General features: G+C 37.6%; 1 protein-coding gene across 2 annotated transcripts in view; it reads left to right on the top strand.

The window, feature by feature from the left end:
• Positions 1 to 89: 89 nt before the first annotated feature.
• Positions 90 to 14,984, top strand: part of LOC146002376 (uncharacterized) — a 33,080-nt gene continuing 18,185 nt past the window's right edge. Inside the window, exon 1 of one of the 2 annotated variants that reach the window (XM_083140105.1) lies at positions 90 to 198. The gene's annotated coding sequence lies outside the window, so the exon portion shown is untranslated. The remainder of the gene's footprint in view (positions 199 to 14,984) is intronic. The other variant, XM_083140106.1, reaches the window with a different exon arrangement.

Below are 14,984 nucleotides of genomic sequence, written 5' to 3'. Positions count from 1 at the left end.
TGCAGTAATATAAGATCAAGCCGTATGCATGGCAATATTGCTTTTGCGAATTACGACTGTTATTTGTTTGTTTTAATTCTTAAAATGGCGGGAGTTGTATGTGTGTGTTGCGATGCAATTTTTTCTGTGGTATGAAATACTTTAAGAAGACTTTTGAAGCTGGTGTGGGATTGAATTTCAGATATATCTAGAAAATTGGTAAAGTTGTTGTTTAATGTAAAGTTGCTATTCATTCTTTCAAAAATATATGGCTGGAATCTGAGATAGTAATGATATAATAAATTGATATGTACAAAAATTACAAAAGTTCACCTTCATAGGTCACAATAATAACAATAATAATCGAATACACGTAATGTAATTGTCATTTTATAATTAAGTAAACTTTCTTCTCTTTGATACGTGTCATTTCTTGCTTCTTTGTGGAGTTTCTTTGATAGAGATAATCCGGTTTGTAAGTATTAAAAACAGCTTTTCCTTGTGTCTTACTAACTCTTTAAACTCTTATACAGTTGTTTGTAGCGTAAAGTAAATACTAGTTATGTTTTCAACAGTTAAAACTCTATATAAGTTAAGTCTGTCTTTTCTTCAAGTTTGGCGGGAAATGTTTAAACGAAAGAATTGTGTAGTGTTAACAATAAAAAAGTTATAACAATACGTTTTTTAATCATGAAGGTTTAGATGCCATTAATGAGTCATTCCATATGAAATCAACACAGCCCACAACCTGACCAACTCCGATCGGAGATGGTCAGGTTGGAAATTGCACGTATCTGTGTTGATTTGGCATGAAATGACTCTAATGCTTATTTTCGTGGCATTTGCAATGATGTGACATTTCCGTCACTCAAGGCTCAGTGAATCAAATATTTAAAAAATATATGACATGCCACAGGGAAATAATATTTTGGTAACAGTTCTGTATATCGGAGACACATTTCTTCATTTATACAGAAGAAACTACTTACGGAAATGAGTTTCTCTAAGGTTTCCAACGTTTATACAGGTATTTTCTTTCATCGTGGAATCTATTTGACTGGGAAATCATGTATTTTTCAAGAGAAATATCTCACCGAATGCACAAGTGCCATTGCTTTTGCTACGTGAACTGGATGCTGCATATGTTTGATGACTTAACCCCTGTCAGTGTTTCCAACCCCCTTTTTTTAAACTATGCTTGCCTAACCTAACCTTATCGGAAATGGTTCGTGGGCTATCCGTGAATGGTTCGTGGGGCTATCCGTCAGCTACCCATGTATAATGTACAATTTGCACACGTGACGAACACGATAGTAGGTATTTTTCGGTGAAGATGGTTGGAAAAACTGCATAACCACAACGGTAGTGAAGCTGTGTTCAGCATATTTTGTGTTACGGAAGCGAAGAAAGGAATAGCAAAAATGTGTAGGGGAGGTCAGTCTGTTGATATCAAATTGAATATTATTATTATCAGGGGTAAACAAAACTAAAAATAATTAAGGCACCAGCCCATTTTTCTCCGGAGCCAGCATTTTACCCCCCCCCCCCCAGGCCAGTAGCCAGATTTTGATATCGGAGGGTGCTCTTCCCTTATCAGCAGTCGCCATTTAAAGGTGAAAAAGAGGTGGTTGTAGAAGTCCTGAAGATGAATTTCTCAGTTTGTTACAAATTATTGAACAAGATGTTTAATTCTGGTAATGAAGTAAAATTTATTACCACTATGCACTATTTAAATCATATATTTGTAGCATTTTGGAAGGGGTTTAGCCCCCCGAGCCCTCTCCCTGGCTATGTACCTGACCCCCCACCCGAAATGGTGACTAAGAAAGTCATGAATTCAACTAAGATAAGTTATGAAGTTTGATCTCAACTCATTTAATTTATTAATTATTACAAGATTGGATTATGGAGAACTGTAAGTTTTGTCAGTATGAGACAGAGCAGGAAATCATTAACTTTGCTTTGAGAGGCCCCCCCTCTGACTGAGAAACTTTGTGACCGTTACAGGGGCGAGTGGCACACCTGGGGAGGATCTGTTATGTATTTGAACCTTGCCAAGCATTTAAGAGGAATTAATTCTTGCACCAGAGTGGCCTTCTTAAAGAGAACTCAACTGGTAACAGCCTGAAGAACTATTTCAGGGGTTCCCAAACTTTTTTGTTTCACCCTTAGCGTTTCCAGATTTTTCCGTGGTGCCAGTGTGGTTTGGTTGCTTGCGTAAAAAAATAACATATTTCAAATTCAAACATTTTACATGAAAAATGTACTTGATAAGTTTTCATTTCAGTGAAAACATTGGAACATTTCGTGGTGCCCCTGTACGTCAGCCACGGCACCCCTGGGCACACTTTGGGAACCACTGAATTATGCAATACATTCTAATATATGATCGACCCTACCATGTTCGCTGCAGATTTTAAAATTCGAGTAACAACAGTGAAAAAAATTATAATAGCAGTTTACTATTCTGATTTAATGATACTCATGATGCAGAACACACTTAACATTAAGAAACACATAATGTACTTCTTATTTTAAAAGAAAATGTAATGGAAATTTTTGTAAGCAAACTCGAAATAAATAAATATGTGTGTGTGTGCATGGACGTCCGCAGGATTTTTTCCAGGGGGGCCAAACAAGGCACATTTTCTCCAAAAATAGTGTTATTCCCTAAAAAATCATTGCTGAAATTTGAATTTATGGTGTTCATGCAATAATTAACACATATTACTGTGGCTATAAATGAAATTATATGTGTGAAATACATAATTTTTGGTTGACTTTCATTTTCCAGGGTGGGGGGACATGGCCTCCCTTGCCCCCCATCCAGACGCCCATGTGTGTGTGTGTGTGTGTGTGAGAGAGAAAATAGAATTGAATTTAAAAATTTAGGTCCCCATTGGAAATTTTCAGGCTCCATGGCCCTGTATTTTTCAACTCCTGATTATCATCGTTAAAAATTAATAACTATAATAGTGTATTTATTTGAATGTGGTAACTATAAATATTTTTTTGCTAAACTATTATTACACATTTAATCTGGGGGGAAACTCCCCACAAGATACACCAGACTAGTGAATATCCAGTGGGCTGTTTTTCTTTAACGTTATTGCATTTTTTACAATGCACAGTATTAATATGTTGAAGTACGTGGTTATGCTTTTTTCTTAATAACTTTTAGACATTTCGTCCAAGGAAAAGTTCAATTTAGTCTATTTTAGTCATTATTGTTCATAAAAATCTCAATTGTGGAATTTTGAAAACTTTCGGAATCATTTAATCTTTGGATTAATTGGTATTAATTATTTAATTTTGACCTGGTTCCTGCATTTTGCACTCAATTCTTTGAGCTAATCCATTTTTTCTTTTGTATATTATTCTACAATTCTAATTAACTGAACTTAATTTATGTTATTTATTATTATTATTATAGGGCTAGGATTTTCATGACTTAGAATATTTTTTTTGGTAAGGGTGACCCTAAATATATAGAAATTCATATTGTGAAGAAACTAATTAAGTTAAGGTGCTTTTTAAGGGCATATTTTGGCATATTTGGCCATTTTTGCGTGATGTAGCATATTTTAATTGATCTTTTGTCATATTCAGCATATTTATGCATTTTCAAGACACATAGGCATTTTCGAAGTGAATTCGTTCTTGCTCCCAGGTTTACTCGAGATTCTTTTTTTTTTTGGGGACTGTAGCAAAATCTTTTTCATTTTTATTTGAAAATTTAGAGAAAGTATTCATTGTGCATTACAACTCAGGGCCTATAAAGTGAACTAAAAATAGTGAAAATATCTCAGCATTTAGATATTGATGTTAGAAACAGTCCAGTTATAAGGGCGTATTTTCCAAATTATAGTGCATATTTTGTACAATTTTAGGTCATAAGAGCATATTTTATTTTGCATATTTTGTAAAATTTTAGGTCATAAAAATTGTAGCCCTTTAACATAAAAGGTCATTGATTTTACCAATTTCTAGGGGGAGCATCATCTGATTGGATTGACCCCTACCCCTCCTGATGCCCATGTGTGTATTTAATGGTTTAAATATCAATCGAGCAAAAATACACTTTCATCATCATTGACTCTAATTATTCCAGGTCGTTAATTAAATACTTTAAAATCAGTAAAAATTATTTGCCTGTTGCCATGAATAACAGTATTAAAAATCTTGGTGTGGTCATTGAAGAAATATTGGATTGGACAGAACATGGAAAGACACAGAAATCTGAATCACTTCAGTGACTTCGTCCCAGGGAAACTCTTGCATGGATTTGTCTAGGCATTAATTTACCCTTTTCTTGATTATTGTGATAGTGTAAATGTCCCTCAACTCTAGAGGTCTGCACGAGACCAGGAGAAAACCAATCCACAAGGAGGCGTGCCTAAAATAATATGCAACATGCATGTCAAGCCAGGTATTGGACGATTGCGTAAGCGAGCTTGCCTTAACAAGGATCCCAGGCCTCGAGACCTGCCAGGTTTTTCTCTTTACCTGGGACCTAGGAGTCATGTGACCTGATATAGTTGCTTCAGGTCTGATGCAAGCACCATCATCAGTGTTGTCAACTACAATTAAATTTCACTATGCATGGAGACGTGGCCGCGGTGGCTCAGTCGGTAACGCGTCTGACTACCATGCTCAAGGTCCCGGGTTCGATCCCCGGCCGGTTCAAATCCGGGAACTTTTCTAATGGTGGAAGCGGCCCCGGCGCCCACCCAGCGTCGAATAACATGGGTACCTGGGGAAAACCCTGGGGGGTAAAGGCAGTCAGGGGCGTGATGCTGATCACATCAGCCCCACTCACGACCGATCAAGAAAGTGTGGGGCGTTACCCCCACACCCCCTATACGCCTTCATGGCGTGGTGCTATGCACAGGGGAATACTTTACCTTTTTTTTTTTTATGGAGACATTTGAATTTATATTAGTTACAGGGGCCCTGCGGTTGTGTAACTATTAAGTTTTATAACTCACAGATTAATATTTTTCCTTAAGAACGTTTCATTATTATGTCAAATCAACAACCACATATTCTCCAAATATTGATATTTGATCTAAACCACCCTCTTCAAATGCTAGAAATTATTCCCTAGTGCAGGGGTTCTCAAACTTTTTCACTAAAAAGAGAAGTCATTAGGAAAGATAATAAATTAAATAGGAATGTTTATGAAGCGGTGTATATTTGCACGGGAAATAGGAATAAACTCAACAGAGACGACGGTAATTTAGAGGATGGATGGATCAGTTTTCTTAAAAAATGGGATAAGGCAGTGAAAACTGATGCTAAAATAGGTTTCCATGTTACTTCCGAGGTCATCAAAGCAGCAGAAGAAGATCGAGAATTCACTTTGGATTGGTGACGTAAGAGATAAAGGAGGGACAGTTTATAGGAGGGGAGGTAGCTTTTTCGTTCTGGTTGAGGTGGGCCTGCTCACCAGAGTACGCCTCACAACCAGCCTGGGCTCGTAACGGCCACTTGGGATCCTTTTTTAGTTATTTTAATATAAGTGTAGAGTATTTTTACGAAGTTTTTAACATGCTGAGATTTTTTAAGTTGGAATATTGCAGAGTTTTTGTAAGTGCTTTTAACCTTAACCAAATCCCCATTCAACACTTCTTTTATGCGGCACTATGTTCTGTGCCTAGAAACATCCACGAACCTAATGAAGGAGGCAGTCTGACCTCTGAAACGTTGTTCTAATAAGACTCCATACTCACATAAAGGTAAAGGTAAAGTGTTCCCCTGTACATAGCACCATGCCATGAAGGCGTGTGGGGGTAACGCCCCACACTTTCTTGATCCGGTCGTGAGTGGGGTGATGTGATCAGCATCACGCCCCTGACCACCTTTACCCCCCAGGGTTTCCCCCAGGTACCCATGTTATTCGACACTGGGTGGGCGCCGGGGCCGCTTCCATCGTTAGAAAAGTTCCCGGATTTGAACCGGCCGGGGATCGAACCCGGGACCTTTAGCATGGTAGTCAGACACGTTACCGACTGAGCCACCGTGGCCACCCTCATACTCACATAAGTAGTTAAATTAATCAATACTATTTAACATATTAATTTCCTTTAGTAAGACTTGAAGCTTTCCTGGCGATGAATGACGAAAAGATTCTCTCGGGCTATCATCGTAAAGAAGTACCAGTTAGAACATACAAAGATTGCCTTACAAGAATAATTTGTAACCCTCCTCATCCAGAATGCTTCTTCTTCAACTTTGATTATTGCCCTGGCATAGCACACTTAATGGAACAAATAAGTGGCATCTTCAACATGAATGGGATTGATGAAATTGTATATAAATTGTGAACTACAACTGATCGCACAAGACTTATGACAGTCTGTAACACTGTAGAAGAATTCCTTGAGACCTTCGAAGCAAAAGTGAAATTGCTTTTGTCACCTTCTTTCATAGCTATTCAGCAGCTTTCTGAAAGTAAATCTTTATGATAATGTGTGTAGTGATATGTGATTTTGCCAAGAATTATTCCTTTGTACTGCAGGATGCAGTCCAAGGATACCATTGGAACAATTCCCAAGCTACTATTCACCCTTTCGTCGTGTACTACAAACGTTCACACACACTTCATTTGAATCATGTTTCTTTTGTTGTCATATCAGAATGTCTCAAGCATGACACTGTCAGTGTTCACCTTTTCCAGAGCCAATTGTTGCAGTTTATATCGTCACATTTTGGCAAGAAAGTAGAACACATCTATTACTTCTCAGATGGCGCAGCTTCTTAATGTAAGAACAGGAAGAATTTTGTCAATTTGTGATTTTGGTATCACAGCTAAGTGGCATTTCGTTGCCACCTCACATGGAAAGGGGCCATGCGATGGTGTTGCAGGCACCATTAAGAGATTAGCTGCACATGCCAGCCTTCAGTGTTCATACAATGACCAATTTATGACACCGCGACAACTGTATGATTGGGCTTTCAGGAACATTCCTTCTTGTTATTTTAAATATAGCACAGACAAGGACTATGAGAATCACAGGGAGTTCCTTGAGAAACGTCATAGTAGTGCTCGACCAATTCCTGATTCTCAAAAACATCACTGTGTAATACCAGGAACCCGCACAGCTGTTAAAACCAAGATGTATTCAAACTCAGCTGAATACAAGGTTGAGTCAGTGTTGCTAAATCCATTAGAACTGGATCTGGAGGCTATTTGTGGGTATGTCATTGTTGTGTATGATAACCAGTGGTGGGTTGGGTGTGTTTTGGATGTGAACATTCTTACAGAACAAGTTAAGATAAGTTTTCTTCACCCAATGGACCATCACTGTCATTCACATACCCAAACAAGACAGATATATTAGAAATGAACAAAACAGCAGTCATTACGAAGGTTGACCTACGAACAGCAACAGGTTGGATATATTTTATGGACCCAGGCGAAATGGAGATGTTCACCACCAGGGCTCAAAAAATTCCGGTCGCCATGGCGACTAAAAATTTCAGCCTGGCGACTGTGATCTTTTGCTGTAATATGTACAAAATTTTGATGATTCTAAGTTCAAATTGCAGTAGAGCGTAAGTTAGCAAATGATTTTTTTTTATTTTATCAACGTTGTGAATATTCCATAGATTCAGTAACTATTTCTTACCCTTTGTTCCCCAACACCCCATTTCCTGCTTTCTCAAATAATTTAGTGATGTTGGAATACCATGATGCTCAGCATCTTATACAGAGTGTTTCAAAAGTCACACAAACTTTGGATATATATATCATGAAAACCGTAAGAGATATTTACACCGAGTTTTCTGCATTATAAAGCCTTATCCATTGAGATATTTTTCAATGCTTAAAATTCAGTTCACTCCGTACAGAAAATTAAATTAATAACTGACGGAAAGCAGCATTCAAATTTTTCCAGAAATTAACTTCTGAGTAAGAAAAATATGTAAGAAATGATCGGAGGTTCATAATTAGACATTTGATGACTGATGCGATGCCAGTCTGTCATTTGCGACAAATATTGGTCATGTGCAACATTTGATGAGCTTTTGACTGGTGATTTTATGGGTTGAGTGAAAAGTGCCATTTTTGGGACATATCTCCATATATGGCAACACTAGCAGGTCGAAATATTGCCAACAGTCGCATGCAACATGTGTCTAAGTATTGGCTATAGATTTACGTGAAAAATCGTAAATCAAGATTTTGTGCCGAAATAAGAATCTTGAGAGAATCCTAGGCTGCCCCTGGTTACATTGAATTCCCTTCGCTCACTTTCGCCGCTACTGTTCCTTTTTTAAAAATTGATTCATCATGGCGTATTCATTGGAGCAGCGCGTGTGCATTGCTGAAGAGTATTTTAGTACTCATTCTTACACTTATGTGCAAAATGTTTTCCAATAAAAAATCCCTGCTTCTGCTGTACCTCACAAAGCAACTGTTTTACAAATGATCCCACAAATTGTTTAAGAGTTGGTATTTATTGTTGGAAATCAGTTCTCAGATGTTTTCAGTAAATTAACAATATTTTTTAAAAATAATGTAATTGCTTTTATTTAGATAAATGCTAACATAAATTTATGAACTCAGTTATAGCCTACAGGATTAGTTTTGTGCAAAAAACCCGTTGTAAATATCTCTTATGATTTTCATAATATACATTTTCAAAGTTTGGATTGCGTGACTTTTGAAACATACTGTAGTATGCACAATTTCTAGTAGGTGGTTTCCTGGCGCCTGATTTTCAGAGCTGGCGCCTAGCTTTGAAGAAAATTTTTTGAGCACTGGTCACCACCAAGATGTCATCACTTTCCTAAGGTTTGCAACCTTATCATCAACAAAGCGCTTCACTTGCGTGAACTGTTACATTTCTTGTAATTGTGAAAGTGAGACATTGTGGCAGTAGTATGTATAAGCTGTAGTGCAATTAAAACCACTAGTATACCCTGTAACACATATTGTGAAATTATCACATCTGGAAAACTGTATTACTGTACGTATATGTCCGTGCCTGACCTGCAGGCCATATGCTCCCGTTAATCTTGCACTACCTTGCCATTGCAGTGCCAGCCTAATATTTGGTACATGAAATATATTTTTTTTCATAATTTTCCGAGATGGCATGTTTTGAGATATTCAAGGTAAAAGGTCACAGTGAATGACCTTGAAACTGTAATTTTCATAAGTAGGTCATATAGGGCATCAATGGAAAGCTCTATTCCTTAGCTTTTCAATGGTGTTTGAATTGTCACTGTACTACAATTACAGGGTGGCTACTCACCAGGAATTCCATGAATTCCGGGAATTATGCGTGAATTCTACTTGAATTTTTTTGTGTAGACGTGAAAAATTACAACTTTTATTAATCCAAATCCTATTCACATTTTATGCAAATAAAAATTATTTTCATAAAATTTTCTTGTTCGCTTTGCTCGCAATTCCTGCTTTTCTTAGTCTTATCAAGTTTATAACCATAGCTAGGGGGTGGCGGGACTTGGCCCTGGGTGCCGAATCATCTAAATGGAAAAAGTTGTAAAATTTATTGATTCATTTGCGGTTTTAAGTCCACTTTACACACAGAAAGGCTAATTGGGTCTGGACCTACAGTTTAAAGTGGGATCCGAACCACTGTGCCATGTGCCTCCACCGGGTATCGAATCTGTGACCCCTTGATCACAATCCAACTATGTTACCACTACACCATCGGGGAGGCACAAAAGTTGTAAAAGAGAGAATGCATTGGCATCCCGTGAAATTATTTGCACCCTATTAAATCAATATTGATTTCAGTTCAAATCCCGGCTTGAGCATGGATGTTTGTGAGTGTCCATTCATCAATTTCACCATATCACTCATCCCCATCTTCGCAAATTAGCCAAACGTGGCACAAGAAGCAAAGTAAAATAATCAAATCAATAATAATAACATTATTATTAATGTACTATTATTATTAGTACGTTTATCCTGGCACTTTCTCCCCACGTCCCCAGACGAAAACTCATGGTTGTGCCTCTGATTGTAAATAGAAACTCAGCACCTTAAATTAAATATTTTAATTATATTACGTATACCGTTTAATTGAATTGTAATTTTTGGATGTTGGAATCACATCACCCTTTATATTATTAAGATATTTGTGTGTGGATGTAAGGTTGAAATAGAGAAAACATCAGCTTGAACTTTTGGAAAGTTCGGCTTGAAAACCGGGAATTATACTTGAATTTTATCATGGTCCTACAGTAGCCACCCTGAATTAGGTTAAAAGTTGCAGCCATTTGTAAGTATGCAAGTTTGTCATTTTTTACGAAAATTTTTATTTTTATTATATCTATGAAGAAAGAGGAATATTATTGGAACTTGAAATAGAAGAAGACAAGTTAAGCTACCTAGATATATTGATGAAAAGGAAGAGAGGAGAAGAAATTGAAACTGCTTGGCATCAGAAGAAGTGCGTAGCAGGGGTATTCTGGGACAAAGGAAGTGATGTAAGTGAGGTGACAAAAATAAATTTTATAAAGAATATGGAGGACAGAATAAAGAAAATATGCACAAAAGAATGTGAAAAAGAAGGCAAAATAAATAGCCTATGGAAACAGCTGGAAAAGAATGGCTATGAGAAGCATGATAGACTGAACATAAACAGAAAAAGGAAGAAAAGGTGCAGAGGAGAATTGGAAGAGGAAGAGAAAGAGAGAAGGAATAAGGAGTATGAGGAAGACCACAGAAAACATATGCAAAGTGCTTAGGAAAGCGGGAATTAAAACTTACACGAAGGGAGGGGGAAGCATCTTAGGAATAGCGAAGAATGCAAACAAAAAAAAAGGAAAACAGAGAAGAGGAAGGGATTATCTAGGAAGTGAAATGTAAAGAATGTCAGAGTGTGTACATAGGAGAAACGAAAAAGAGGCTGAAAGACAGGTTGAAACAACATAGGGATGATGTACGACTTAAGAGAGAGAGAGAGAAATGCGATATTTAAACACACGAGAGAAACAGGACATGACATAGAGTGGGATGAGGCTAAGCAGATAGGAAGGGAGAAGAGAATGATAGTGAGAAAATGGAAGGAAGCCAAGGAAATAGAGAAGAAAGGTGAAGAAGACACAATGAACTGGAATGGGGGACTGAAGTTAAACAAAGAATGGAAGAAGGTGTTAGAAGAGCGTGAGATAAAAAGTCCAACCACATTCTATATGGAAGTAAATATGTTTAGCCTTTTAGGTGAAAGTACAGTTGACAAGGGAAAGTCACCTGGTAGAAAGTTCCAGAACAACTTTCTAATAGTCTGGAGGGAGTAATGTTTGTGTATATATAATACCCTGTTTTTGTATCTTGTTACATTTGTACTTGATACAGAGTCTGAAGAAGACCTTGCTAGAAGGTTGAAACGTTACGTTTAGTTTATGTTTTTAATAAAATAAATTACTGCCTTGGTCAGCATAATTAGTTTTTCATAATCATGGAAACAAGGCTTAATGGTGTTATAAATGTTCCAAAATTATATTTACCATGGCAGTTTTTGCGTAACTTGCTTCGTAATCTGTTATACTGGTGTGAGTAATACAAATGTTTTCTACCACGGAATAAATATCTGCAATTTCAAATTGATTTTACATGTGATGAACGTTTCATGTGCTTCTCGAACAATTTAGAATCTAAAAGTTGGCAACAGTGACTGCATGACTCGTGTATCTGGAGCTGGAATGAGCTTTCAGCAAGGTGGGTCTCTGAAAGCGTGCAAGGCCTGCTAGTTACCCATCTTTTGATGCTTGAAGCTTCAGTACCCAGGCAGGCAATTCTTATTCGCTGACTCGCCACGTGGGAGTAGGAGAAAAACTCAGCTCGGCGATTAGGGGGCTTAGTAATCAAAACTGGACCACGTGCAGCGCTCTGTTCAACTTCCACAAAAGCCCTGCTTAAGAAAATAAAGTGCAAATTGTGTATTAGATACATTTTCCAGCGGAAACTATCTGATCGTTAAATAGTATATTGGTATGGTATATTGGTGTAAAACAAACTGCAGAATCTGTTAAAAAAATTGTCATGAATATGTTACTCGTAAACTCGTAAGCAGACATATTTTTATTATTATTTAAAATGTGTTTATACTGCCATGAACAGCCATTAAGCTTTGATACAGCAGTATTACAAAATTGCTTGACATGTAGGTTTTTTAAAAATTAAGATATTTAAAATAGTATACACAGTAGATGTAAGGGAAATAATTTACAATATGCCCAAAACCACAGTATTAGTCAAAAGAACATTTCAAAATATTTTGCAGATTTAACCTAAAACTACATAAAATAAAAAAGCAAATAAAAATAAACATTGATACATTTTGAATAACTATAGAAGAGTTAATAAGTATTCCTTGTATGTGAATTTAAGAATTTTATTAATTAGCTACTCAATATTTATCTGTCACTATTTGAATTGTAAATGTTTATGAGAAACTGAAGTTACTTATTATTTTTATGCTTCTTATCAATTGATAGTAACCCAACACTCGAAAGAGAGAGAGAGAGAGAGAACCACTGCATGCAGATCATCTTTCTTCTTTAGTCTCCTCAAGCATATTAGTGCATTGCCTACATATACCAGGTGTGCCGGTTAATAATTCTTAATTGATCCGAAAGAAAACAAGTGTATCTGGGGAGAAAGGTAACAAATGCTTTATTCAAAGTATGCGCCATCGCTAGCTATACATTGTGCCCATCTGTCCGTCAAATTGTGGATGCCCGTCCAGACAAATCATTCACATTTTGAGGTGATCCAGTCAGCAAGCCATTGTTTGACATCTTCGTAATTGTTGAAGTGTTGCTGGGAAAGTGAGTGAGACATCGATGAAAACAAGTGGTAGTCCAAAGGGGCTCAGTCTGGTGAGTATGGCAGGTGGGTCAAGAATTCCCAGCCAAGTGCTGAAATGGTGTCTGACGCCTTTCGCTGTGTGTGATGAGGTGTTGTCGTGCTGCAAAATCACTTTTCCGTGTCTTGTCGCCAATCTGGGCACTTTTCGATCAATGTATGGTTCAAATTGATGAGTTGTTGACTGTAGAGAACGGCATTCACTGTTTCACCTGGTTTCAGAAGCTCATGTTACACCACACCCTTATGATCCCACCAAATGCACAGCATTGTCTTCCTTCTGAAGCGATTCGGTTTTGCGGTCGATGTTGAAGGTTGTCCGGGGTCAACCCATGACTTTTTGCATTTTGGGTTCTCGAAGTAGATCCATTTTTCGTCCCCAGTCACTATCCGATGCAAGAAAGACTTTCTTTCATGCCGAGAAAGCAATACTTCACACTCTGTTTTTCGCTTTTCCATTTGTCTGTCGTTCAGATGATGTGGCACCCATTTTCCTGCCTTCTGGATCTTTCCCATGGCATGAAGACGATCAGATATGGTTTGGCGACAAACATTTAACTTCTCTGCCAGTTGTTGTTGCGTTTGCATATCGTCTTCGTCCAACAGTGCTTGCAATTCGGCATCTTGGAATTTTTTCGGCTGGCCCCGGCGATCTTTGTCTTTCAAGTCGAAATCACCACTTTTGAATCGTCGAAACGAATGCACACACACGCGTCTTGCATTAGGACATTGTCACTGTATGTTTCCACAAGGATACGATGGCTTTCACTCGCGTTTTTCTTTTGATTGAACAAGAAAAGCAGAACGTGCCGCACATGCTCCTTATTTCGTTTTAAGGTCAACATGTTTCCCACACAAACCCAATATCACGATCAGTCGCACTCAGTTGCGTTTTGACAGGTACTGTCCTGGCAACACACTGATGAAACAGTTGAGACTTTGCACGAACCCTTGCTTCCAGCGCCATCCAGTGACAAAATTAAGAATTATTAACCGGCACACCTGGTATTGCATCTATTAACAATCATAGATGTTTCAGAATTAAAGTACAACATTTGCTGTTAATATAACTGGCATTAACAACCAGTGCACAATGAAATTTTCAGCTTTTGGACATAAATGGTATAAAAATTGGGTTGTTCTGTTTCAAATATGCTCAGGCTCAGTGATTTTACACTGGCTCAGAAGCAGTTATTCACGTATGAAATGTAGGAGTAAAGTGTGAGAAATATGAATGAGGTAAATAAGACTCACCTCAATTGTCTACCTACCAACTCTCCCATTTGAGTTTTAAATATTAGAATGGGGGTGTAAATGCCCTTTTACTTGGGGTAATGTGATACAATTATTTCTCTTGCAGTTTACAGTTCTTACAAGCACATAAACACATTTTTTGATATAATGTTTTGGGAGAGCACATGCTTCCTCCATCAGACATTTATTCTTGTAACAGTGTAGTTTTATAACTGTAACATTAATCGAACTAAGCACTGCAAGCCGTAAGAGAAACAATTCTACAATGCAAACAATACATACACACAATAAACATATGATTCCATTTTTTGTTGAAAAAAGAGTAATTTTTTACAACTGTTATTTATTGAAAATAAGATGCATATTTTGTCATGATGACTCACATGTGAAAGGTGTGCGAGACCGAAATATGTGGGTAGGAAATTTTATAGTGGCAACTATTTATTCTCAAATGATACAAAAGAGATACCTCTGTGAAATTTTTACAGGCCTTCGATATAGTCACCAGCACTGTGTACAACCATTGCCAGCGATGTGAAAGTCGTAGTATTTCTGTAGCAGTGCCTGTTTTGTTGATGGTTTGAATGGAGCGGTATATTGCCTGAAGAATCTCTGGAAAAGTTTGGAAGCTTCACCTTAGGGACCAAATCAAAATCACAGGGCCTTATAGAATATCTGCCAGCCCCATTGAGCTAACAAATCAGCCACCCCAGCATTGTCCAGCAAAATGATGGGAGGATTCAGCAGAAAGTGTCCCCTCTTCTTTCTCAACACATGTCACAGGTTATGTTCCAATATGGGAACAGTAATACTGCTCATTGACGGTCTGTCCTGGAGGTACGGCGAGAATCACCAGAACTTCCACATTAGTGGGGTTCTGACTACACAACTTTAGACCGCA

This window comes from Lepisma saccharinum, chromosome 18, assembly GCF_977018435.1.
Source record: "Lepisma saccharinum chromosome 18, izLepSacc3.1, whole genome shotgun sequence".
Lineage (NCBI taxonomy): Eukaryota > Metazoa > Arthropoda > Insecta > Zygentoma > Lepismatidae > Lepisma > Lepisma saccharinum.
The sequence above is the reverse complement of the archived record's forward strand: the minus strand, read 5'-3'. Positions and strand labels throughout refer to the sequence as shown.